Source organism: Temnothorax nylanderi, unplaced genomic scaffold, assembly GCF_030848795.1.
Source record: "Temnothorax nylanderi isolate EJ_2023f unplaced genomic scaffold, tnyl_v1.0 TNYL_tig0050_pilon, whole genome shotgun sequence".
NCBI classification, from domain to species: Eukaryota; Metazoa; Arthropoda; class Insecta; order Hymenoptera; family Formicidae; genus Temnothorax; species Temnothorax nylanderi.
The window spans coordinates 442655-467604 of record NW_027249112.1 but is presented as its reverse complement, the minus strand read 5'-3'; the positions used below and the strand labels follow the sequence as shown (position 1 = coordinate 467604).

General features: G+C 42.1%; 2 long non-coding RNA genes across 2 annotated transcripts in view; one reads left to right on the top strand and one right to left on the bottom strand.

The window, feature by feature from the left end:
- Nucleotides 1–5799: 5799 nt before the first annotated feature.
- Nucleotides 5800–24632, bottom strand: LOC139772504 (uncharacterized). The gene is made up of 2 exons (XR_011718142.1): nt 23980–24632; nt 5800–6303 (listed from the first exon to the last, which is right to left on the bottom strand). It is a non-coding gene; the product is annotated as an uncharacterized lncRNA (long non-coding RNA).
- The window catches only part of LOC139772506 (uncharacterized), a 25822-nt gene continuing 19401 nt past the window's right edge, over nt 18530–24950 (top strand). Inside the window, exon 1 of the long non-coding RNA XR_011718144.1 lies at nt 18530–18709. This is a non-coding gene — a long non-coding RNA (uncharacterized lncRNA). The remainder of the gene's footprint in view (nt 18710–24950) is intronic.

Here is a 24950-nt window from a genome sequence, read left to right as displayed (position 1 = left end):
GCCATGATTAGATTGTGGCTTGTGCTCCAGGCGTCCGACTAGGTTCAGCACGTTAGCGAATTCGGTCCGTTGAGTGTTGACAAGTCCGCATCCTCCTCTCCCGGTGCCTTTAGCGCCGGCCGTGTAACTCTAACGAGCTTAGGGCGCGTTGGCTCTCTGCTCGAGTGCATTATCTGAAACCGCGAGGTGTTCTTGGCCAGAGTGGATGCGTTTCCGGTGCCACGGCGGCGTGCGCGAATGACATACCCGTTACCTTGTCAACGGTCAGGTATCGAGAACGGTCGAGATCAATTCGTGAGAAAATTCCGCTGAAAGAGTTTTCTCGCTTTATCACTTGTAAAATTTTTTTTCTTTCAGTTTTCAACATATTAGTACGTGATGCAGCTGAAGTTATTTTCTTAATTAATTTTGTTAACTTCCAAGATTATCGTTATTATATATATAATTGCATGTATTAAGATTTATTGTATACATAATGTTATTTAGTTGAATCAATTATTTTTCATCTGTAAAATAGAATAATTTCATATCTATAAATAACTACAAGTTATTAATTAAAAAGACTTGAAGATGACAAATTTAGTACAATGTCGTAAACAATATTAGAATTATGCTAATATTCTCTCTTTCAAATTAATATACGTATAAGAATAAATAATAAGAATTATGTAAAAAAATAGAAATTTTGAAACTATTTAGTTTAATCAATTAAACAGTATTAATATCTGTAGCAATTTAATAGTTATTTTTAACTAAAAAAAAGACAGTTTATTCGTGATATTCTATTCGTCTATATTCGTCTGACTACGTCTAGCTCTTATCTACTTCGTTCCTGTCTACGTTGTTATTATCGTATTTTTGCGAGCATCATCATTTCTTTATAGCAGCTAGAGATAGTGTAACTGTAGCTCTCTTGTATCTCCCTCTTTCTTTTTTTATCTGCGAGTGAATATTTCTACCTTGTGTCGACAGCGGCGAAATTATACAAACGGGATTCTTCCCATGGTTCAAATCGAGCCGTGGTAATGTCGTTACTTTTTACTATCTTTGGGGCCAATAAACATAACCGTTTTCATAACTGCCAACTCGGAATAGTCGTCTCCGAGAGAACAAATCGAAAAATATATCTGACAACTGCTGCACAAGGGCGAGGGAAATTAGCCACTGGTGAAAATTTTTTTAATTAATAAATATAAAGCCGGAGATATACGCGTTCCGCGCATACACGTGTATGCGCTGAAGCAGTACCTAATATACTTGTATGAAATTTGTGTGCGTGTATGTGTGTATGTAAAAATGTTCATAAAAGAATGCGACCTTTTTACGATTTGCTATAGTAATATTACAACAAGTTTTTATGAAAAATAGAACTTCTAATAGGCATATATTCAATATATAACCCGCATTATTTATAATAATATCTATTTGTCTATCAGAGATCGAGTGTGAACGTCTTGGCTTCGTCACGCCGAGACTTCAGTATGCTTAAATAATTTATGAAATTGTATGATTATGCGTGCGAACGTGGCCGCCGGGCAGACGCGCGAGCCTCAACTAAGTATCGCGGCAGAAAACCCCGAAAACCCGGTCATTAATTGTCTTAGACGTTTAAGCGATGTAAACACTGGAGGTCGCGAAAGGGAAAGCCCCTGGGTAAAAGCTTTAGCAAAAGTATGAGCGCCGTTAGCGGAAGTTTTTCCGCGTAACGACGCCGCGGTGCGCCGGCAGTTTTCACAATTTTGCGGAGACTGTACCGCGGGGGTAACCCTTCAAGTATAAACCACCCCCTACGGTAACCATGGCAACACGGACGTGGTATTCCTACCCGGCAACTCGCCCCGTCCTACCTTCCTCCTCTTCCTACGTCCTTCTACCCTCCACCCCCTACTCCGACCTCGTGCCTCTCGCCCTCCACCACCGATGCCCGAGCCTCCACCCTAAAAACAAGAGTGTAGTTGCCGGATCACGTGGTTCCGCCGCTCTCAAGGGGTGGGAGGTCGAAGGGAAGTGAGGATAGAGCCAGAATAGGATAGAAGGGGTAGTTCCTAATTGCACCGGGTGGGTGAGACACTAGAGGGGCTCCAGAATTGATGCTGGAATTTTGAGGCTAGGTTAACTCGCTCTCGCTCCCTCTTTCCTCTTTCCCTCACAACCGCTTCTTCCCTCTCCCCGCCTCTTTCTCTCTCTTCACGTTCACTCACTCTCCATCGTTCACTTGTTCGCCTCCTCTCTTCCTCCCTGCCGCGAGCACCTATCTCTTGCCGGTCGCTCTCCCTCGAGTGAGTCCAGAGAAGCTAGTAGGGGTTGGTCCCCTAGACTGAAAAATGCTGCGGTGTACCGGTCGGACATGGGGGGTCCTTTTCGAAATCCTCCCGAAACTGTAATGAGAAACTCACTCGCCGATTTTCAGCCAACCGAACTCTCGGCCCACTGAGAATCGCCGAAATGACCATGGCGGTACGGTCGTAATTCTATTTGCCACGTACCGTACTTAACTTGCAAGCTCCTCGCTTTTTTCCCATAACTTAGATTGAGCCGGCTGATATTTAAACGGCTGCGACCCCTCCCATCCGCAACGCGAAGCGCTCAACAAGGAGTTTTCATATATCATCAATTCTCTCTCACGAAACTTTCTTTTTACGATAATAAAATATTGTACCATCTCTAAACGTCTTTAATAATAAAGAAACGATTAATATATCATGAAAATTATTATGAATGTAGTTGTTTATAGAAATAAAAGAAATTTAAGAATTTTTTCGTATAGATCTTTTCTCAACCTTGCACTTTTTTCCCGCCGAAAATACAAAGAACAACAAGCAAGATTTTTTTTAGTTTTCCCTTTTTTTTCATTTAAAAATTTTTCAAATTTTTTTTTTCACATTAGAAACCCTCAGAGATTCCTGGGCTCCGCCCTGAAAGTCGAGAGCGAACGAGTCCCTCTTGGGCTGCCCGGCCAACGAAGAGGATAGTTTGCATACGTGGTGCAGCGGAGAGGGTGGCAGCCGGACACAGCCCTCCGATCAATGAAGGCGAAGCGCGCGCAGCCCCTCCGGTTTTTTGAAAATCTGCCCGCCAACCTGGTACTGCCCCTTGTTTATCCCCTCCGCAGTGTCTACATCTGAACCACATACCAAGATGGGGAAATGTAGCGACGCCGTGAATACACCATTTTGCTGTCAACTTGTTCGATTCACCTAGCATCGCCATTTTGCCCGAAGAAGCCTGCTTTTAATGGCAAAAAGTGTCGACGGCGACGCATCGAGATATGAAAAAACGTATCGATCGATATCTCGCCATCTTCTTACATTCCGCTTACGCGAGCGTAAAAAAATCGCTTTCTGTAAAAAATGATTCAACCGTGCGGCATTCCCGCGCGCAAAAAGAATTGCACAGAACCGCCCTCTCGCTCTTTACACGCGCGGTTTGCGCGCGAAAGAGCTACAAAAAAACCAAAAAAGATTCTTTCTTCATCGTAGAGAGGAACCTGGTGCCATCTACTGGCATTTTTTGTACAAGCCATTCTTCGCCCCTCAACCCTTGCCTGCATTCGTCGAGCAAGGGCACGTACGAGTTCACCAACCCCCTGTAGGATGGCGCCACTAAGCAAATTCCATTTTAAAAAATTATTTGCATTATTTTTTATTTTTTTTATTACTTAAATTAATAACTTGCCTCTCGAAAAATAATATTAAAATGTAAAGCAACATATCAGTATAATTTGATGCAATATTAAATCATGATATTAAATTATTGTATTGCTCTAAAATTATTAACTATCGAAGTCTTTTTGTCCTCAACGAAATTTATAGGAAAACTTTAAGAACCTTATTTTGGCGTAATTTTTAATCATGCTTCTTAAATTTTTAATATTTACCGAATAAAAGAGTAATGAATAAAATGAATACGTTATATACACAATATATACATCATATAATGACATCTAGTAATAAAATTTCATATAATTAGATAAAATCTATTTCGTCTAATCAGTAACCATTGAAAATATATGTATAACATGTCTTAAGAAAATGAATCATTTTGTTACTTTATTTCTTTCCGGTATCCAAACGATGTTATTTTATTTATGGAACTTCATGTAATTGTTTTATTCATAAAGCTTCAGGAAGTTTAACTATATTGTATTATGCTGATATTATATATGTATCGATTTCGTCACATCAATGAAATTAATCTTTACTAATCTCCATTTGACGTGCGCAACCTGTTTGATCTACGTACCTATTGCGTGTGAACTCTTGATTAGACATCATTAGGTAAACCTAAATTTCAATGTATATTGTATTGTATATTATAATTGAAATTCGCGAAATATGTTAACACCGAGGTGTTCATAGAGTAAGGGTTTTTTCTTTATATGAAACGATTTATACACACATCCACGCACATACATAAACATAGTGATACTATATTACGATATTCCCTATTAAAAAATCTGAAATACTTTACTCTCAAAATAATATTCTTTATTAATATAATAAATTAAAAACTAGTACTTAATCCAGATACGTGTTTACTTCAATACATTAAGCAATATTAACATGACTGCAATTTTTAGATATTGAATTCGTTACTTTTAATCTTAATATCACTATGTTATGTATACCGATAGCTATATCAGAAGAATCCATATAAAAATCGCAAGTATTTCGTCAGTAAAAAAGGAACGAACATCTTTTATGACTGCAACGATGCTCATAATCTGGAAACCCAGCTGATGGAAGGTCGAGGATCGGCGCACATGCACGACACTCGTTTCCCGTTCGTAGTTCCTATAGTTGCGTTCTTGTCCGGGTTTCGAGAGGACGCGGTAGTCGTGCGATAATAAATTATTCGAGATAGATGATGTTGCCACGCCACAACGGGTCTGGGCTTGCTCTCTGCTCCTGCAGTGTTCTGCAACCGGGTATTTATGCCGAGTCTGGCCGCCATGCTTCATACCACCGGGATAGCAACCCCCCTGAGTTATGTCGACCGCGTTGGTCTTGATAGATTTTACAATTTACGATCGCCGCGTACACGCGTCGCCGAAATATCAAGCTGTCGCGAACTTCTCCGGCGACGACTTCGCGTTTTCGGCGATTGTGCCTTTCACCGCCGAGACAAAGTGTACGATGCACTTTGACATCATCGGACCACACGACGATATTCTAACTTTACAGCGGTTATTGTTGCTCGTCTGTACGAAGTCTCTTTTAGATCTGACTACATTATCGTGCAACAATATACACATTTAAATGTGTGTGTTAGCAAATACAACTGTAAAGTGTACTAATTATAATAAACCAATATATTTAGAAAACATTTTATTTCTTCTCTCATTAATTTAATAATTAAGCATTCGCCATGCATTGTAATCGTGTGTGTCGAATTTTGCATAATTTGTCGAAAATAAATCACGCGCAATGAAAATTAGACTAATCTTTTAAATATCAAAATAATCGCGAATTGCCCGGTTGAAATTTGAAACGAGTTTCAAAACGAGCTGTAGACTGGTATCCGAGGAGCGCTCATCAAGCGTAGAACGGGTTAGTTTTATGGTCCTACAAAGATAAACCTCTGGCTGTTACCACCACGCCGTATTATCTCTGGGTGCGAGGTGGAAACACACTATACGCCGGTATCGCACTGGACTAGACCGCCATTTCATAAGCTTTCACATCATTTTACCCGGATACTAACCACCGTCGGCTGATGTTCTTCACCCTTGAATCTCTCCCGATGCGTCGCAAAGTGTCGAGTCAGCCGGATGGAATAAATGCAGACGGAACGCGTGGATCGGTTAGAAAGAGGACATCTTTATTTTCCATTCAAAATTCAGGGATATGCATTAAGGGAATGGCGGAGTTTTTAATGTAATTACAATGTAATTAAATAATTAAATGTTTCTAATAATATATTATTTTTTTTATATTAACAAACAATAATTATATATGGAGCTTAAACCTTCCTATAAACCTCAACTTATATATAGAATCAAAGCGAATATCTAGTCATAAATTCAAGTTGATTTGTCATATTTTATTATTAATGTAGCGCAGATAAATTTTAAATGCTTGTATATTAGCAAACTTGATATATGTATAAACATTAGCTTCTTTCTGTATATTCTTATACATCTATTTCCGCGTAACGATTAATAATTAATGAGCTGAATAATTAGCTAATATAAAATTAATGCTTCATTTGTTACAATTTATTATCATGTAATTGCTTATATTTTTCGAATCGTCTTACCTCTGCATCAAAGATATTTTTTGTATCGCCATTAATTACTGGTATCTGGAACATAAAATAATCAGTATAAATTAGTAACAAAATCAAACAGCAGCTTATAATTAATAACAATTTTCTAAGTATTTACGTGTCACACATACATCTTATATTATTGTCTTCTTTCAAATTTTATTTTTAATGTTATTATTTTTATAAATAATTTTTCTATTTGCAATTTTTTAAATAATTTACTTAAATAATTTTGTTAAATAATATATTCTGAATTGGCACAGTTCTTATTTAAATTCTTGTTATTTAGTATCACAAAGGCTGGTATTCAATATGTGCAAGATAAAGTAGCACAAATTAATTCTTTCCTGTGAGTTCGATAAAGAGAAGTTTTCAGCCTTCGAGACCCTATCTATTTCTACTAAAGTCTAATTCTACCAAAGGTTTTAACCGGCTGCTCCATCGACTGTGACTCCAATTGAAAAGTCTCCTCGGGTGCGGACTTTCGCGATGAAATACTAATGCAATTAAATGCCGCCGACGAGCCCATGCCGGATATTGGCACTTCTCGTGGCCGTGCAATGGTATTACCCTTCCGCCTTTCGACGCAAACACGACGATGCGTCTCCGTCGTCCTCGCTCCGTGACCGTTGCCGGCCGTATCGTAGCCGTCACCACAATTGTCATACCTCTCAGCCGCCCTCCCATTTTACCCACCCCCGTTTCGTGTAACACGGGACAAAGGAAGTGCCTGGAAATCGTCCAATATCGAGTGAAGTTCTCGAAATCCTCGATATCACTTTCCAGTCGTCATGGATTGCGCGACGACGCGGAGGTCCAGAAAGGGTTGACGGCGATGGCAGTCCCGGATCGCGGAGGGTACGACCCGATTAAGCAACGACATCCTACGACGCTCGACACTCTCCGCACGTACGACGGGAACTCCCGCAGCTGCTCGGGATTCCATTCGCGCCAATTTCGGGAGACCGATGAAGACGGAGGGTAGCTTTGGCATGTAGCGTAAGAAGTCGATTATCATCCGGCTTGCAAAATACGTGCGAGAAACGACGCTATTACGAATACGACCGCAAAACACGTAGCACCGGCCTTTGTGAGACCTACGCAAATTTTACAATAAACTTTAAGATGTACGATAACGTGACAGTTTTCAGATGGATTATTCAAAAAAACAAAAAAATAGAACTTTCCTTTTACATTTCCTTTGCATACACGAGATATAACATTTCTTATGACGGATCGCAAATTTGTGTATCCATTTAAAGGGTTAAGAGCCGAGTTTCCTCAATTTCTGGTAAAAGCTCGCTGGGATATTGTCGCGAGGATAGAAAGCATGGGCAGAGACGGCGAGTGTCGTGAGGGACGATAGGAAGGAGAGATGGACCGAATTTGTCAGGCTAACAAGGTGTTAGCTTCTCGCCGCGGCGCGCCTCGACATCTGTAATGCTCAAAGTTAATTTCAGCCGCTTCGAGGGCGCAACATCGACCGTTCGTCCGCAAGAGACGAGGTTCCTCGTCTAAAACTTTAAAAAAATGCTTTCTAGGTGACCTGACATTACGAAAAGTTTATTAAAAATTAGCTTCTAAACTTGCAAAAAGTGGAAAAATATAAGAAAAACTCGTACTGAAAGAAACAGATATCAGAATAAATAATACACAGTATTATTTATCATTATATTCTTTATTATACAAAATTTTTCAAACGTGTCTTAAAAGGATTAGAAAAAGGTAATATTTTTTAATAGAAATAATATACGATTAAAGTTGTGAGAGCAATATAGACTTCTTTCGATATTTAACACGATATTAAAACAATAGCAAAGTTCGATTATTCAATACAACAGCATTACGGGCAGAAACATTAGTCGCTGACATTAGAGAACGTATTTTGGAGATATACTTGTACAATTCATAGACAAATCAGATCTTCTAAGAAGTTCTTTGCTTGAGCAAAATTTCCTCCTGCTGAGAAATGATTACGGTACGAGGTTAACAAAGTCGATGGAAATTGGAAGCGTCACCTATCTTATCGTCACTACGACCGAAGCCGAGCATCGTAAAAGGGTTGGCGACGACGGAAGGGAATGGAGTTGGGTGCCGGGCGAAAGGTGGAAGTGGAGGTGGAGAAGAGGAGGAGGAGGAGGAGGTAGCGGTTTGGCGAGGACACCGGGTGGAGTCGACGGCGTTGCCCCAGCATCGACCAGAATATTATGGACTTATCAAGCCATCCTAATAGTCTCATCAGGATGCAAGCCTGCAGATCTCATCATCCTCGGCGTCCCTGGACCACGTAGGAACGAGCGAGCAATGGCGTTTCCTGGCGTAGATAGCGTTATAGGAAGTAATAGCGGACTGGCATGATTACATGCTGTTCTAAGGCATAGGCGACTTCGAAGGATGTCGACTCTTAGTCGCGAATCGAGACACGCTTACGTTGCGTCTCCTTCTTTCGTCGCTACACTGGTAACGGACGTCCTCGCGCTGAAAATGCCACTGAAACTTTCGTTCGTTCCGAAATGGGCAAATTTTAAGTAAATGATGATGAATGTTAGCGGATAAAATATTTGTAAAATTGAAAGGAATATTTTTCTCAAACAATTTTGTTTTAGCAATAAGTTTGTATGTTGCTTAACAAAGTTAATAAAATAGAACTGCAAATTTAAAGCATTACAATTTTTCTTAGCTATGCCAATAGTTACAAAAAATTTTACTTTCAATATTTTCCATTTAACAATTATTTATATGAGTTTTTCTCTCTTTGTATTTTTTATCTTTAAATATTATTCCTGTATTTAGTATTAGTATTTTTTGATGCATTTGAATAGATTAATGGGTAATGCATTTTATTTGAGAGATCATAAATTATCAAAAAGGCAGCGCAAAACAAATTAGTAGTGCGACCAGTTTGCAACCCTCGCTACCACATATTGCATACCGTGTACGCGCAAGCACGAGGAATTACATAGTTTTGGGATATATATTGTTGTTTAGTATGGTTTAGAATTTCCATAGATAACGGAGAATTATAACGGAGGCTGCTGTCGCGGGACCGAGAAATCGTACGCCGTATAGGTATGCGTGCACTTGCACGTGAACACATAGAAGCTGCTTCTTTCTTTCGAATTAATTCGCAAACCAGAAAGGAAAGAATCGATACCTGAGACATTACTGCAGCAGTGCTTCATATTAATTCCCTATTTCAATTAAGAAAAAGACTTCAAATTGATCAAAGAATCTTATTAAAATTTAGACCGAAACATCGAACAAGGAATTTGAGATATTTCACGTATGTAAAACTTCCGCTAGATAAAAACGTAAGATCAAGAATTTCCTAAGCATGAATATGAGATCCGAAATATAATTCGCATTTAATTTACTAAAGCAGGTTATCAGTCATTAATCATTGTTCTTATAAATAGCAGAAGATAGTGCGCGTCGCCTAAGTAAGTAGCATAAATTGCGGCGGAAGTACAGCGGATCTGATAAGCTCGCGCTAAATTGCGCGAGGGCCGCCTGACCTCCTCATCTTCCCGCCAGCTCCCTGACCTCCCCCCTGAGCCGCAACTAATAACTCGGCTTTTTCTTTAACGACGAACTACAAACTAATCTACGGCACACGCGCGCTGTCGCTCGGCGGATATACTATTGGCGACCCGAAACCGCCGTTCGCGCTCTTTCTACCTCCGTCGTGCATTCCTGCGAGCTCCTCTCGCGGCTACGACACGAGCGGGCGTGAGTCTCGACGACGACAAAAATGGTGCGGCATTGGCGGTCGACCGGGACCGAGTAACCTACATTCTTTCGGTCGAGCCGCGGACCACACTTGATCGTCCCGTGTACCCGTGAGAGAAGGTTAGGTTTAAGCAACTCTGTGGAAGTTGCGGGCAGGGTCGGTTGGCCCGAGGGCGGCGGCAACTATTATAAACTGTAGCACCTCGAACTACCGCCTCCAGCCTTCCTTCTCTAACACCGGACGGGCCGCCACCCTTCTTCGCCCGGCCGCCCCTCGCCACCGCCCTTTACCTTGCTTCCACCTCGAATCCAACACCGTTCCCCACACCCACCGCCGGCTTCACCGCCGCCTTCACCGCCACCGCCGCCGCCGCCGCCGTCGCTCTGCGCCAACCACCCCTCGTCCCCGACTCCAAATAACCCAGGAAACCCCCTGCCGAACTAACCCGCACCCCGGAACTCTCCCGGTTTCTCTCCTACGCCGTACCCTCTAATCAATCAACCCCCAGGCATCTCGGCCGGTCTGCACCGGGGATCGCGGCTTTCCAGTCTTCACAGGAACGTCTCTCTATCTCGAAAGACGAAAGCATCGGCCGGATCCGTGGGTAACCCTGTTGCTGCACAGTCCGCTGCAAACGGCCATGTGCGCACACACATGTCCGACCACGTATACACACGGACACGCGTAGGCATGCATTCATCGCGCGACGTGGAATCTCCAACTCTGCGGCGAGCAAGATCGAAAGGTTTCGGGCGAACCTCCGATCGACCTACTTGCCGGACGTTCCTGATTAGCGTCTTGTCTATTGATTAATGCTCGTTGATTAATGTGAGCCCGTCGCCGGGAGCTCTCAAAGGCTTCTATGTTTAATCTGTGTCTAGTAAGGTATAAATTATTTACGCTCGAACGGCCAAACTGGTCAGTTTGACCGCTAAATACTTGTTTCCCGCATCGGCCACGAAGCATGTATTTTTATCAATTTTTAATTAGCGTTAGTAATGAAAAGCGTAAGAGGAGATATTTCACCTTTCATTCAGGAGTTGAAATCGTATCCCACTCTATTCAGTCTAAAAATAGAAACAGCATTATATAACATAGAAATCTATTTTTCGAAGTTCTGCTTAATAATAACTCGAAACCTGTTCGTTCAATCGAGCAATTTATATCGTCCACTAATCATCAATCTTGGCTGATTTATAACCCTTTTCCGCAATCTTGACTAAACTATAAACTATAAAGAATGAAGAAAGCACTTTGGCATTCAGCCATCTAACTGAAGATGAACGTGATTCTTTACGACGACGGCGGTGCCAGGTACAATGCAGTTAATAGGTAATTATCGCGGTACAATTTTGCCCGGCAGCCATTCCCGTTCATTTCCTCGATATCTTCGGACAAGCCGCTGCCGCCGCATTTCGCTGTCTCTCCATCGTTTGGCCCCGACCGTGCATCGCGTTCCAATATCTGCCGTTTTCTCCCATCGATTTAGCCATACAGGCCTCGGCGTGACTATACGCGCGAGAGAGGAAATGGAGTAATTATAAGGAAATAACGGGCGTTGTCCGTGTGGTGGGCATTGAGACCTTGGGGAGGCTTTTGCTTCCCTACGATAAACCGCGGCCCTCGAACATGAGAATCCCAATACCGTGCGAGATTATCGATATACCATAATGTATCGTTATTTGTATCGTAATCCTGCGATGCATATTTACTGGCGTTTTAACTTGACTCGATTTTATCGCCATAAATACGCATTTTACATGAGTCGAATCGATCGTCGATGACCACATTCTCCGTCTAAATATTTTACAGAGAGAAAAACTGAAGGAAGAGAGATGTAAGAAAAACATGAAACGGCAAATCGGGGACGAACGTAGCGAGACAGAAAATACGTAATTCTCGATACGAACGTACAATGAGTTGTGCATCTCAATTAATTCCTCCAGACGAAAACATCGAAAACAGAGCTGCGCCGCCATTGATCGCACTTTCCAATTACAAGGGCCAAACCGCGGATATTTATTTAACAACTCGACGCTCGCCGTAAAGTCGACGCGACGTCTCTCGCAGAGAGACGTTAATTCGTTAACGTTTAATTGCACAACTTGGCTATTCCCCCCGCTTTCTCCCCCCCTGATCCAGTACTCACGCGCGATGCTGCGTGAACGGCGCATTTGCACGCGTGTACTTGCATGGAATTAACCGACGGGCCAATACCTCTCGTAGTGGTCCCGGGGATACGCGATGCAATTAATATAATTACTTTCGATTACACGGAAGGTAGGAAAACGAGAGGGGCGAGAAGAGGGAAGAGGGGGACCGTCTCTCTATCCTCGTTTTCCAGGCTACCGCGTCGGCTCGCACGAGATTGCGTGCACGGACACGTGTACGTGCACTTCCGTATACACACTCGAACATTCTACCTTCGTTTCATCGACTCGATCTTTTGATTACTTTACTGCGTCGGCGAGAATAAAGAATTGCCATAGTAGAGAAGCTTCGACTATGTCACAGATGTACCTCGGTGAATAATTTATTAAAGAATGTTATTTATGTATGTTTACATTTTCATGCTAATACTGGAGTTCCTTTTTTACTAAAAATCTTCTCCCTTCCTTAGTGCTTTATCCATATATGTTAATATTATTAATATATTCCTTTACTTAAATGAAGAAACGTTAGAAACTTCACGATAGAATATCATATCTTAATTTTTTTCGATATAAATTATATCGAAAAAAAAAAATAATTAAATTGAACTTAATTGTGAAAGTTGATAGTTTCAGCATAATATGAACTACATCGCTATTTTCTATCTAAGATTGCTTTTGCGATGTAAAATACATATTGACCTTTACTCGAGATCACTGTTGTACGACCTTTGTCATTTCTTTACGTATATGAATAACTCAAGGTAAGCCTTAAGGTTCACCCTTTGTGCTAAGTTTATTTCTACCGCAAACTTACTTAATGCTAATCATACCCGGTGTTTAACTGTTCAAATTCTACTATATATTTTACGGCGGAAATGAATTTAATCGTTCTACTGCAGCCCAGTTTGCGCTATTCAATATTCAATTGGCACGTGGCTGCAAAGAATTATCGCGCAAATGGTGCACCTGAAATATGTAGCAGGACGAGGGATGCCCTTCGCGTTCCACCAAAAGTGAATCCTGTTCTGTGCACGCTCGCGGATACGCGCTCGCGCGCGAACAACCACTCGTAAGTTTACCAGAACGAAACTACGTGCGTGGTCTAGATGTATGCAATTTTGACTAGATTAACGCTGCATTATTCAGCTAATTAACTGCTAGGAACCAGCCCAGCCCGCTATTTTCGGTATCCCCCCGTGGAAACAACGTCGTTTGTCTTGCACCTCTACCTCTCGGAGATACTCGCTCGGCACCGTCGCAGAGATATAGGCTTTTTGCATTATTGGTCTTCCAAACTTGTCTGTCGCATTTATTGAACATTCCTCCGTGCAAAAGAATGGCATGATAGATGATTCTCACTTCAAGATTTTAAAGCATATATATATATTTAAAGACTCGGAATAATTTCAATAATAACTAAATATAGCAATTAACGATAAAAGATTAGATTAAATATCGTCTTTGTACATCAAAGAATCTCTAACAACGCATACCATTTGTTGAAAAATCGCTTCATTATTAAAACTAAATAACTTATTGTCAGTGATTTCAGAAAATATGTCGACTTACAATTTAAAAAAATATTTTGAAACCGAAAGAAATTTATGGACGCTTGATAAATTAACCGAGGTATGGAAACCTATATTCAACCTGCCATCTGCCTTTCGTATTGATTTGAAGAGCAGCGAAGCACGAACGAGCTATTCCGAGTTTGGCAATCATGTTCAACGTTGCGACCGCCATCTTCTTCGGGAACACTACGCGATATTGCAGTGACGTTCGGCGTTCCTCTCAAGCGCGAGCTCTCTAAACTTTGGCTCGAATCGAGGAGATGGCAAAGGAGGATAAGAGGAGAGAAACGGGGAAAGGGGAGCGCGGCCGCAGAGAAACGGGAAAGGCGATGCTGGAAATGGGAGAATGGTTGAATATTCCTCGAGGACGAGCACTCCGCCGGTAGCGGCAACGGACGAGTCTAGGCGTAGCCGATCCAGAAACCAGAAACCAGAAACCTAGGTATAGCTTTAATACAGAACTATCTTGATACCGCACGGATGGACATGCGAGGTACCTTTGCCGCGTTTCAGAGCTACGCAGTTTGCAAAATCATATTTATCTCGACCTCATTCCCCCGTCGACGAGATCGCGAGGTGAACTAATTGTAATAAAACGGCGGCAGCTTAAAAGTCAACAACAGTCGCTATAAAACAAATGGTCAGACCGTCTTTTTTGAAGTGACGCTTCACCTATTCTTCATTCGCGCGGAAGGATATATCCGTACGTCTCTACGCAGTCATTTAGTACAAAATGTAATCGTCCCATTCCCGGTGTTATCTATTTATCATTTACGTTCAGTGTCAATGTGAGATAAAAATTATACGACCACATTAGCGCTAAATGCACCGTGAGAATACGGATCGTCGCCTTCATTATTAGTATGGCACTAGAGAGCTCTCAAGCTGCGCATATCTCCCTTTTTAAAGATGACCTTCGTAAAAACTCATCTTACTTGCTTTATTACTGCAGAGGTAACAGATGCAAGAGTCTCAGATTTCTCGCACTCTTACTAGGAAAAATGCTACTGATAATATAATAACTTTTCTTTTTTTATTATTACAATTTGCAATAATAAAAATCAAAACATTAAAATACTACATATTTATAAGATTGTTCTGCAAATTAATATATCACTAAAAAGTTAATTTTAACATACATTTTTTATATGAGGTACAATAATTAATTGTGCATTTTGAGTTTCATTCATTAAGGAAAAGTTCATAAATGTCAGTATTCTTTTAAAACATTGTTTTGATACATTTACCGGCTTAATAAAGCCTTAACTTAAAATTCAAGTGTCTCAATGTTAGTTAATACTTAATGGTTCAAATTCTTTTAAAGAATTAGCTGTAAAAATACGCATTGAACATCGTATATGGTTAAGATCGTGTATTTCCGAGGGTATCGCGTCTGATACGTCCGCAGGTCTCGCAAATGGGCATCTCAAGTTATCGGTAGCTGAATGTCGGCGATGGCAACGGCGATCCGATTGGCGTCGCGAGTAAGTTCAAATGTGAAGGTATGCGAAGGTATACGAAACCAGCGCAGAGGCATTTCGCCTCTGGAGGGCCCCACGGCTACCCTCGAGCAAGTAGCGCGATCGCGTTATGCCGCAGACTGAAACTATCGTTTGCGTAGGTGTGTGCGAGTATGCACGGAGACTCCGCACCGCACTGTCCCCCCTTGGCCCGCGAAACCCCCAAGTCCTCCTCACCTCACCTCACCACCCATGACCAAACCACCCATCTCCTCCTCCTTCTCCTCCTCCTCCTTCTCTTTCTCCACGAAAGCCCCGTGGCCACCCCCTGCCCGCCGTTCACCCTTCCTTATTGCAAGTTCTACGGTCCGTGCATTAAACTATGGAGTTGCCCAGGCATCGACCCGACCCAACCCGCCCGCCCACCCACCATCTGGATATGCGGCCCGCGCGCATATACGCTATGTACATTTCTAATCAAGCGATATTGTAACTGCGGTCTAACCTCCAAACACCACGGCCTCCACTACCGGCAACCACCCTCGCCGCCCGTTTTCCACCCCGATCTTCCCTCTCAGTCGTTCCCACCGGTCAACCTTCCCCTCTTTCCTCCGCCACCCTCACTCGGAGTTTCATTCGAGTCCTCTCCTTCGTATACTATCGCGTTCGTATTAAATTGCCGACTTGCAATCGTCGCTATCCACCACGCGGTTCTCCCCTGGGCGGGCGAGAGGGGAAGAAGGCGATTGACTCTGCGGGATGCAGTCACATGGTCGCGGGAGTCAGAAAGACCGTGCCGCAGTGTTTCGAACTGGTTCGATATTGGAAAGTGAAAAAGAAGCTGATTGCTACTATATCTGTAACACTTCATAGTCGTATAAAGGAAAACGCGCGAATAAATCTTCATTGATAACACAATGGTTAATTAAATTTTTATAAAATATATTTTAATTAAATCTATCGAGATTATATGTATTCTAATTCGCGTAAGATTTGCCCTAAGCGCAAAACAAAGTAACACTTTTTTGCTCTTAAAATTGCACGGAAATTATATCTATATATGTAATATCTAAATGTATATAACAGTAGATTAAAACACTTTCTGTACAAAGTAAATGCTGGGCTAGTAGGTATATTTATATACTCAAGATTAAAACGCTATTAATCACCCTGATGTTGATTTGAATAGCGTGATACCTTTCAACGTACGGAGTAAATGTCTTCGTGCCTCCTCTGCACATGGCGCGAAATTCATGGAAAATCAGCGGTCTCTGTAATCACCGTTCGCAAACCGCGCAAATATGGAGTCTCGTGACTACCATTGACTAGAAATGGAATTTATACCCGATCGTAATTGAAGTTACCGGAACCCTGTAACCGTGGAATAAGTTTCCAGCGGGTGCAATAAATGCATATGCTGCAATATATCAATAGTGACGTCAATGCGATCTGCATCATCTGAGTCGCCGCCGTTATTAAACCGGCGCCGTACTAGAGAAGTCAATGTGACGATACTGAGAAAAAACAAGAAAGAAGGGTACGAATCGCCGCATAATGCTAAGTACACATTTGCATCGTAACGGTGTACGCGTAGGCATTGGGTTTAATTGCGCGTATGAAATAACTGGCACTTCCGTCGAGACGTTACGGGATTTCATTTTATGGAAAATTCCGGCGGCGTTGAGGGTGAACTCCATTTCACGCCAAGTTATTTGACGCTCGATTAATGATACGTACATTAACGCCCCTAAACCGTTTGCTCGAGCCCTTAGTTGCTTAAACACCGACGCAGTAACACGATTTTGCAAACGATAGATTCATATAATCCTGGGAAATCATAACGCGCAAAGAAGAGAAGAAACGGAGTGAAAATTTCGGAGGGACAGCGCGACCCTTCGATCTTTATTAACGGCCTCTTTCACTTTGTTGCTTTAGAAATTACATCATTGGAGTTAGATACTTATACCATAGAAAACATATGTGCGTATCTCTTTTGTCGGATATCTGGATCGCAATTGTTGTGACGCAAGAAATAAAAAAAAATAAAATTATTATTATTGTTCTAATTTCTAATTAATTCATATTTTTTATTTTAATTAAACGTTGTATCAATAATATAAAGGAATCCATGCACTGTTGTATAACTCGGGAATGTATTCTAGAAATATATTTAGCGAAGTGAAAAGAGAGATGGATGAGAAAATCTAGCCCTGGACCAAATTTTCGAAAACCTGTTTCGTTGAGAACTGCTCTCAAGGCTGCGAGGCTTTCTCACGATACCAATGACCGTCGGTCATCTCACGAGATGCGCGAATATCATGCGGAAGAACGTATCCCTTCAATTATGTCCAGGGGATGAAACTGGTCGGACTAGGTTGATGATAATGCGATATATATGACTTGATCAACAATATTCGCTTTGTCATATTCGAGCGTACACGAGATTCTCAATAGCATCTTCGTAATAAACCTTTGCAAAAAATACATTATGCAAATTATGTCGCAATTACGAGATCGCATAAGTAGCCGTTTTTAACTAACGATCCAAGCATATCTAAACACCCCCCCTCTCTCTTTTTTTTATTTATTTATTTATTTATTTTATATAAATAGTACTATAAAAATTTTAATAATAATATCGTCTCTTAATTAATTATATATTATTTTTTATTTTAATTTTATATGTTGTATTTGGTTCCGATAGAGATATTAAAGATATTGTATGTTTTATAGAGATTTATTGATGTAGCAGACCCTCCCTTCACGCATGTACGATGAATACTTTTTAATATCTGTCAGATATATGTGCGTGCCGTTAAAGAAGTTAAATTAATACAAAGAAATTCGTCACACGCTATCTCCAGAGGTTTCGTAAAGCACGTGTCACGTCGGTGAATAAATTACACCGTTTTCGCGATATTGTACGAGAAGAGAAAACCTGTTCCGCCGCGCCTTCCCAACATCTCTCGCGCTACTTGACCACCGCGCGTTCTCACGGTAAGCCTGGACCAATGGTGATCTCCTGCATGCGCTCTCGGCGGAGAAGAAAACTAGATCCCCTCGTAAAGTGGGGTGGCAGGTTCTTGAAATCTAAAGATCGAGAATTCTGCATCGCAAATGCCCGTGTGCGGTAACCCGCGAGCTGGTTCCGCGTATTTCAAGGGACGAAAATCTGGGTCTGTCGGTCAGTATCGGGGATGCTGCGGTCCACGCAGCATCCCTCCTGCTCGCAAAACAGTTTTTCTCCCGGCGGACAGCCTCTCGAAATTTACGATCGTCGAAATTACGGCGCGCGGCATCCCTACGGATCGTAAAACATCTTTCTGACGTTCGAAGACTCTCATCGAGCCGGGGCAACCTGTCGCGCATCAAATTCATCATCATTATCATGCAGTTTCTCATCCAGTCATCCAGGAGCGATCATTTACACAATTTAACGACTGCTTCAATCGAACTACGCTACACTGGACGCTGATTGAAGAATCTCATCGATGAAACATAATTTTTTCATCACTTCTACTGAACATGGTAAGCCAATTATTCTTATCAAATTTATATTAATTTTATTTTTTTATTCCATACTTTTTGTATGTCATAAAAATCCTATTCGCCTATCTATTTTCGGGTTTCGGTCTTCCTTCGGTATCCGGACATGCATTACGCGCGCAATTAAAGAACGACACGAGATTTTACTGCGAATTATTGAATCGCCCTTAGGGATACCAAGCATGAAGTAATATTCAGGACGAAGGAATATCGAGTTACATCCGAGCGTTCGACGTTCGTGACCGAGCCAGTTTGAGGTTAGAATTATTGATCTAATACTCGAGGAAGCTAAGCCGGGTGTCTACGTTGGTTCTGAGCGTATCTTATACTTCCCACCCCACGCGCCGCGCTCCCGACTGAGCTCAAAGCCTCGAGGTTCGCTCCAAAAGGAGCCCCATAATTAATCGCGTCCCGGGCGAAACACCCCGAACGGAGGTAGCCGCCTGTCGCTATAGCTAAATGGATTCCCCGCAGAGTTCCGCGAAGAGTCTCTGGAAATACATCAGATATGCAACCCAGCTCGAATCTTTACGAATTATAGCTTTATCAACCTCGGTAAAGTGTATTTTAACTAATTACACATCTCCTTCTACAATTAAAAATCTAAAAAGGGATAAAAGAATCAGGTTGACTAAATATAGGCGAAATTAATGAAATATAGACGACATGTTTAATCAATATTAACAGAATGATGAAGAAGATTAAGTATGTAACAAGCAAGAATTTATCACATATAGAACATAAATAAGTCGCTTCATATTTAATTGTCACCTAGCGTGTCGTTCGGGATTTGATATCCGATAATTCCGTTAGGTATTAGGAGTTATACCAGTCGCCTACCTAGTAATTAAACTTCTTCTCGCTTCAATGTTCAAAGTTAATCAGTCCTAAATTAAATAAAGACTAGGTCGCTAATTGTGAATGGAACACGATTATCACAAATAGAAGGAAAACTAATGTCTACAATTTCGGACGTCGTATTGTCAGTTAACTTTTTCGAAAGTACTTCTACCGCAGGACGTTTTTTTCTCTTTAAATTCCGAGATAGATGTCTCTACTACCAAAGTTCGAGAGTCATTGATGTTTTCCGAGGGCTTCGTGGGCGCGAACGCCCATTACCACCTCGATGATCCCGGAGCTGGAGCATCGACAAACACTCGTAAACGAGGTACATACGCCGGAGGTGGAACCTTAGAGCGAAGTGTTAGGTCGGTCGGTCGGTCGGTCGGTTGAAAGGAATAGGGGGCGGAGGGGGAGACGAGATGCACGGAGAAGGCCAGGCCAGGTTGGAAACTACGTGCGGCCGGTGATTACGTCGATCGTCGAAAGAACAAACTCCGGATTGGATTAAGCACACGGTGCTGCACGGCGCGGCGCCTTCCCCATTTACCGGCAGTGGCCGGCGTCGCCCCGCCACGGTTTACCATAAAGTTTACAACTTCTGTCAAGCTCCGCGCCCGCTGTAACCATACTAGAATGACGACAGACCGACCCTTTTGGTCCTCGGCGTCCCTCCCACGATCAGTTCGCACGAGTGCGAGAGCTCACGGCGCCCACACTCTCGCTCGCCCACACCTCGCGCCGCGAAACGAGTGCACCGGCCGAGTTAACGACTACGACTTCTCATTGTGCGCGCGAAAACACTACGATCATTGAGTACGAGGGAAAGTTTGGCTTTGGGGGGATAAATAGCCGGCAATTTCGGAACTTGTCACGGTTTCCGCCTACGTGTCGCAAGTTCGGCGTTTTGAGAGCATGTCCCAAGATGTTTTCATCCTATTCTCTTTACATTAAGTGAAAATAGCCTCTGTTTAATGCAAATTATTTGAGTTAATATTAATTAATAAATAATACAAATTTTTAGTACACTCTAGAAAATTTGAAAAATTTTGTATATCATGATTATTCGAAATATTTTATCGATATAAATTTAAGTTGTTAGAGAACTTGACTTAAGAAATCGTGGATTCGGTTTCAATATTTTTCTGCCGGTTTTAAATTCAAATATTATACGATATTCAGCAATTTAAAAATATCTTAAGACAGTTTATTAAAGGTATATTTAAGCTATCGTTATCGATCTTTCAAAAATGATCAAATACTACAAGATATACGCGTTAATTACTTCTCTGAATTTGAAAAAAAATGACTGTCTCCACCTCTTTAATGCTCTTTAACACTCATCGAATACGATGGTTGCTATTTTGAGCCTGACATACACTTTGTATTTCCACAAAGTCGTAAATGTAGGTCACTACATAAGCTAGCGGAAATAGTGAAGTACTTGGTGGATCGACAGTAACCAAAGAACTTCATTAAAATCGAACAAATACAAACATTAACCAAATTAATTCAAGAAAATATCAGAATTATTATTTTGTTCTTCTAATAAAGCATAAATTCACAACAGAAATGTGAACACACAAAAATGGACGCTGCCATGCCCCTCGGATGCAAATTACATCAACTACCCCCTCGAACGTTTCAAGGGTGAGTCTATCTACGAGGGTCGAACCACCCTTTCCTTAATTCGCAACTAAGATGGCAGCCGACTCGCCGGCCATTTAGTTTCCCCAGCGATCCCGCAGGACTTCTTGCTCGTCTCTGTAAGCTCCTGTCTATGTGTCGGATCGTATCAGAGGGGAGGGAGAGTGTAGTGCCCGAGAACCCCGTGGTCATCGTCTCCGCATAACGTGGGGCAGGATAATTTTCTCAATTTCGCCGTGTCTCTCGTGGGGTCGGTCGTTAAGGGCTCGAAGTGAGATTCCAGGGGGTCGAGGAAGCTTTCGGGGAGGGGCTGGTAAGGGTTAGACTGTAAGATAGTTTGATAGGCTTGGTTGCCAGGAGACCTCTAAGGCCTTAGCCCGGCTACCTAATGCCGAGAAAGGCTACCCAGGAATACATATATACAGGCCCGGGCTTATAAGTGATCCTGCCTATGTACTCGCCTGCTCGCACTCCCATTATTCGCCTCCGCGTCCGCGTACCGTCCCGACACTCGAAGCGACACGCATCAAATGAGGTGATAAGAATTTAACGCTTCGCTAAAGATTAAAACCGTCGCGTTTGCACGTAAAGCGCGAATTGACAAGGAAAAATTTAAAGAAGAAAATATTTGTCTCATTCAGTATATTATGTAAAACATATAGTAGATATCGGCATAGTTTTTTTTTCTGATTTTAAGTTTCTGAGTTTAAACTTTTCAATTTTTAATATTATATATCTTTACGAGCTCGGTCTCAAATTAAAATCTTGTCAAAAATTAAATAACAGTTAAAGTTACGAAAGAATAAGCAAGATATCGATAAAATTAAATAAATTAATCCGGTTGATCACGAATCTCACGAACGTCTATATATAGTGAACGTGAGAAAATTCAATCACAATCAATGCTAGATAAGGAAAACGACGAATGGGTGATTGTGCACCACAGACAATTGTGCGAACTGGAACAATTCCTAGGAAAGTTGTTGAAGTTTCTTCACTGGAGGCGCGCGATTCTCCACAATCGGGCGCTTCCTTTAAACGCTCGAAAAGTCGAACGGACGGACATCGAATAGATATCTGATTGTCTACCTGATGTAAAGCAATTCAGGGACAAACTCATTTAATTTGAGACATTCTTTTTCTTTTCTTTTATATAATCGCCATTAAAACAGCAATAACTATAGAAAAAATAAATGAAAAACGTCCAAAAAAGTACCGTAATTTCTTCCTATATATCCGCATTAAAACATCACGATATTTATTTCAAAAGATATTTTATATTAGAAAATATAATTTTATGGAGATAATAAATACCATTTCCATCTATTTGCAATTAAAAAAGATATTTTCATATCTCTACGACGATATATAATGCGAGTCCAATTCAAAAATTGTCTTTTAAAACTCGTTCACACACGCTTGAGCATACAGACGGAAAGACATTCTGCTGTCCGATGGTGTGCTCGACGACAGATCAGAATGTTTGACCTCGATGCGAGCGAGCGTGACAGCTTAAGCAACGTCTCGACAGGGTTTACAGGGTTTCAGCGAGTCTTCGCTTCCGGCGAACGATTTTAGCGCGCGGGCATTAACGTTGCGTAATGTACCTCGCATGCATACCTAGCAGACAACGAGTATAAGGCCAGAGATACTCCCGCGGCCAATGGCTGGACGTGGTAGTCCTGTACAGAACAGTTTTACCGATAAGACCCGCCGTGTTTAACAGCCCCCGGCTAAAGCACCGCTCAAGCCCGCCCTCCTCCCATCTTTCCCTGCCGCCCCACGCGCAACCCACACCCCATGCTCATTCACCATAGAACATAGACCGTGTTATATTATATACGCGTATCTATGAAACTACCATGGAACATTCTACGTAATCGTTGCGATCTTATAGCGATCTGGTCTGAAATGTCGGCAGTCCGAAGGGAAAGCGCGCTCGTCGAGGAGCTATGGAAAATTGTAAGGTCGTACGCGGAATACAATTCAGCGGTTTTAGAATTACAATATCGACTCGTGTATAAATTCTCCTCAAATTCTGAACTCGTGGGTCTTTCGCTTGAAAGCAGGATGCATTAAATCTTGCTCTAAGTATCTATATCTTTGCAGGATAGCGAAAAAGTAAAGTTATATGTATCAGATATTACATAAGAATACACGAATCAATTATATAAGGACATGCACATTTAATCGCGAAATGTTCTCACCGATGTTTCATTAAAAAGCCGATTTGTCAAGATGGACGTAGAAGCATTTGTTCCTTTATATAAAAGCCATCTATGTATACACACGTATTGCATTACGCGCGGAAAGCTCGAAAGCACCCGACAATGTGCCAAAAGGCGGGAGACGTGCAAAAAAGCGCTGGCGGAGAGAACATTCAAGGTTACGGAGTGCGAAGTAGGGGATGAAGAAAAAAGAAGATACGACGAAGCTTTCGGGTGGCGTTGCGAGATCCGTGTAGCGGTCTCCGGGGGGTGCAAGAAACCGCCTTAGTGCTGGATCAATAGAAGAAGGGGGAGTCGGTACTCTCCTACCATGGAGGGAGCGGACGGGGTGGCCGAGCTACACAGAGAGAAAGAGAGGGAGAGGGGGAAGAAGCGAAGAGGGTAACAACGGCAAGGGTGGATAAGCGGGGCGAGGGGGGCAAAGTGGAAAAATCTTAGGTTCCCCGCGCGAGGAGGAGACCCCGTGCGGGGAACGAGAGAGTTCACGGCGGTGGGGGTAACCTTAGACAAGAGGCGTGGTCTGTACGTCGTTCTCACCCCACGGCTTTCCACCGAGAAGCAACCCTTATCGCCGACGTACTGGAAGCCACCATGGACGTCGGTCACGACGATTGTAGCGAAACGTACGTAGGTGGCGGGTGGAAAGACGCAACTCCGAGCATCCGCCGGATTTTCATCTTCTTAACACTCTCTCTCACCGGTCCCCGTTCCCACCTCCTCGTCCCATTCTCGTCCGTCCACTCCCGTATGGGACGCACTTCTTTCTTCGCATCGCGACATCCCCGCCGAAACAAAGCCGCTGGCACTCTTCTTCCTTCTCGATTGTCAGTCGTCTCGTTTCTTCCCTCGAAATAACACGAGACGAAAATCGCACGACGATGACGAGGCGTTTGCGCAACGAAGATAACGATGACGACGACGACGACGATGATGATGATGATGATGAAGACACGAACCGCGGACGAACAGTATGTCCGCGACGAACGAGAGCCGCGCAAGCGGAGCTTTTTTATCGGGCAATGGGTAGACGAACCCCGAAGAGTGAAACGAAACTCGTAGCGGCCGTGCTTTTTTACGGCGCATGCGGCTGTTCCGCGGGAAAACTGGTGGTGGGGCGGAAAGAGAATCGAACTCACCACCCGGTTCACCCTTCTTCCCTCTCGTTTCTGCACGTTCGGCGTTTATTTTCCGGAGAAAGTGAGCGAAATACGATCGATCCATCAGTCATATCGAGGAATATATTCGAATAAAAAAAATATGCAGAAGCGGCTTTCAACAAAAATTTATCAGCAATCCGCTTGGAAAAAATAACAGCTACAGCATATCGTAAATTACCAAAACATTGACAAACAATTCAATTATCTAAATATTCTAAATAATACTGGTAATTGTAACATGTTTATACCATCTCTCCATTCAATGTATTATTTTCCGATGTTGTTTTAATAATATTTCTAGTCTTTATATCTTTAGGCCTTAACAAATCCTTAACTTTATCCATAAATTAT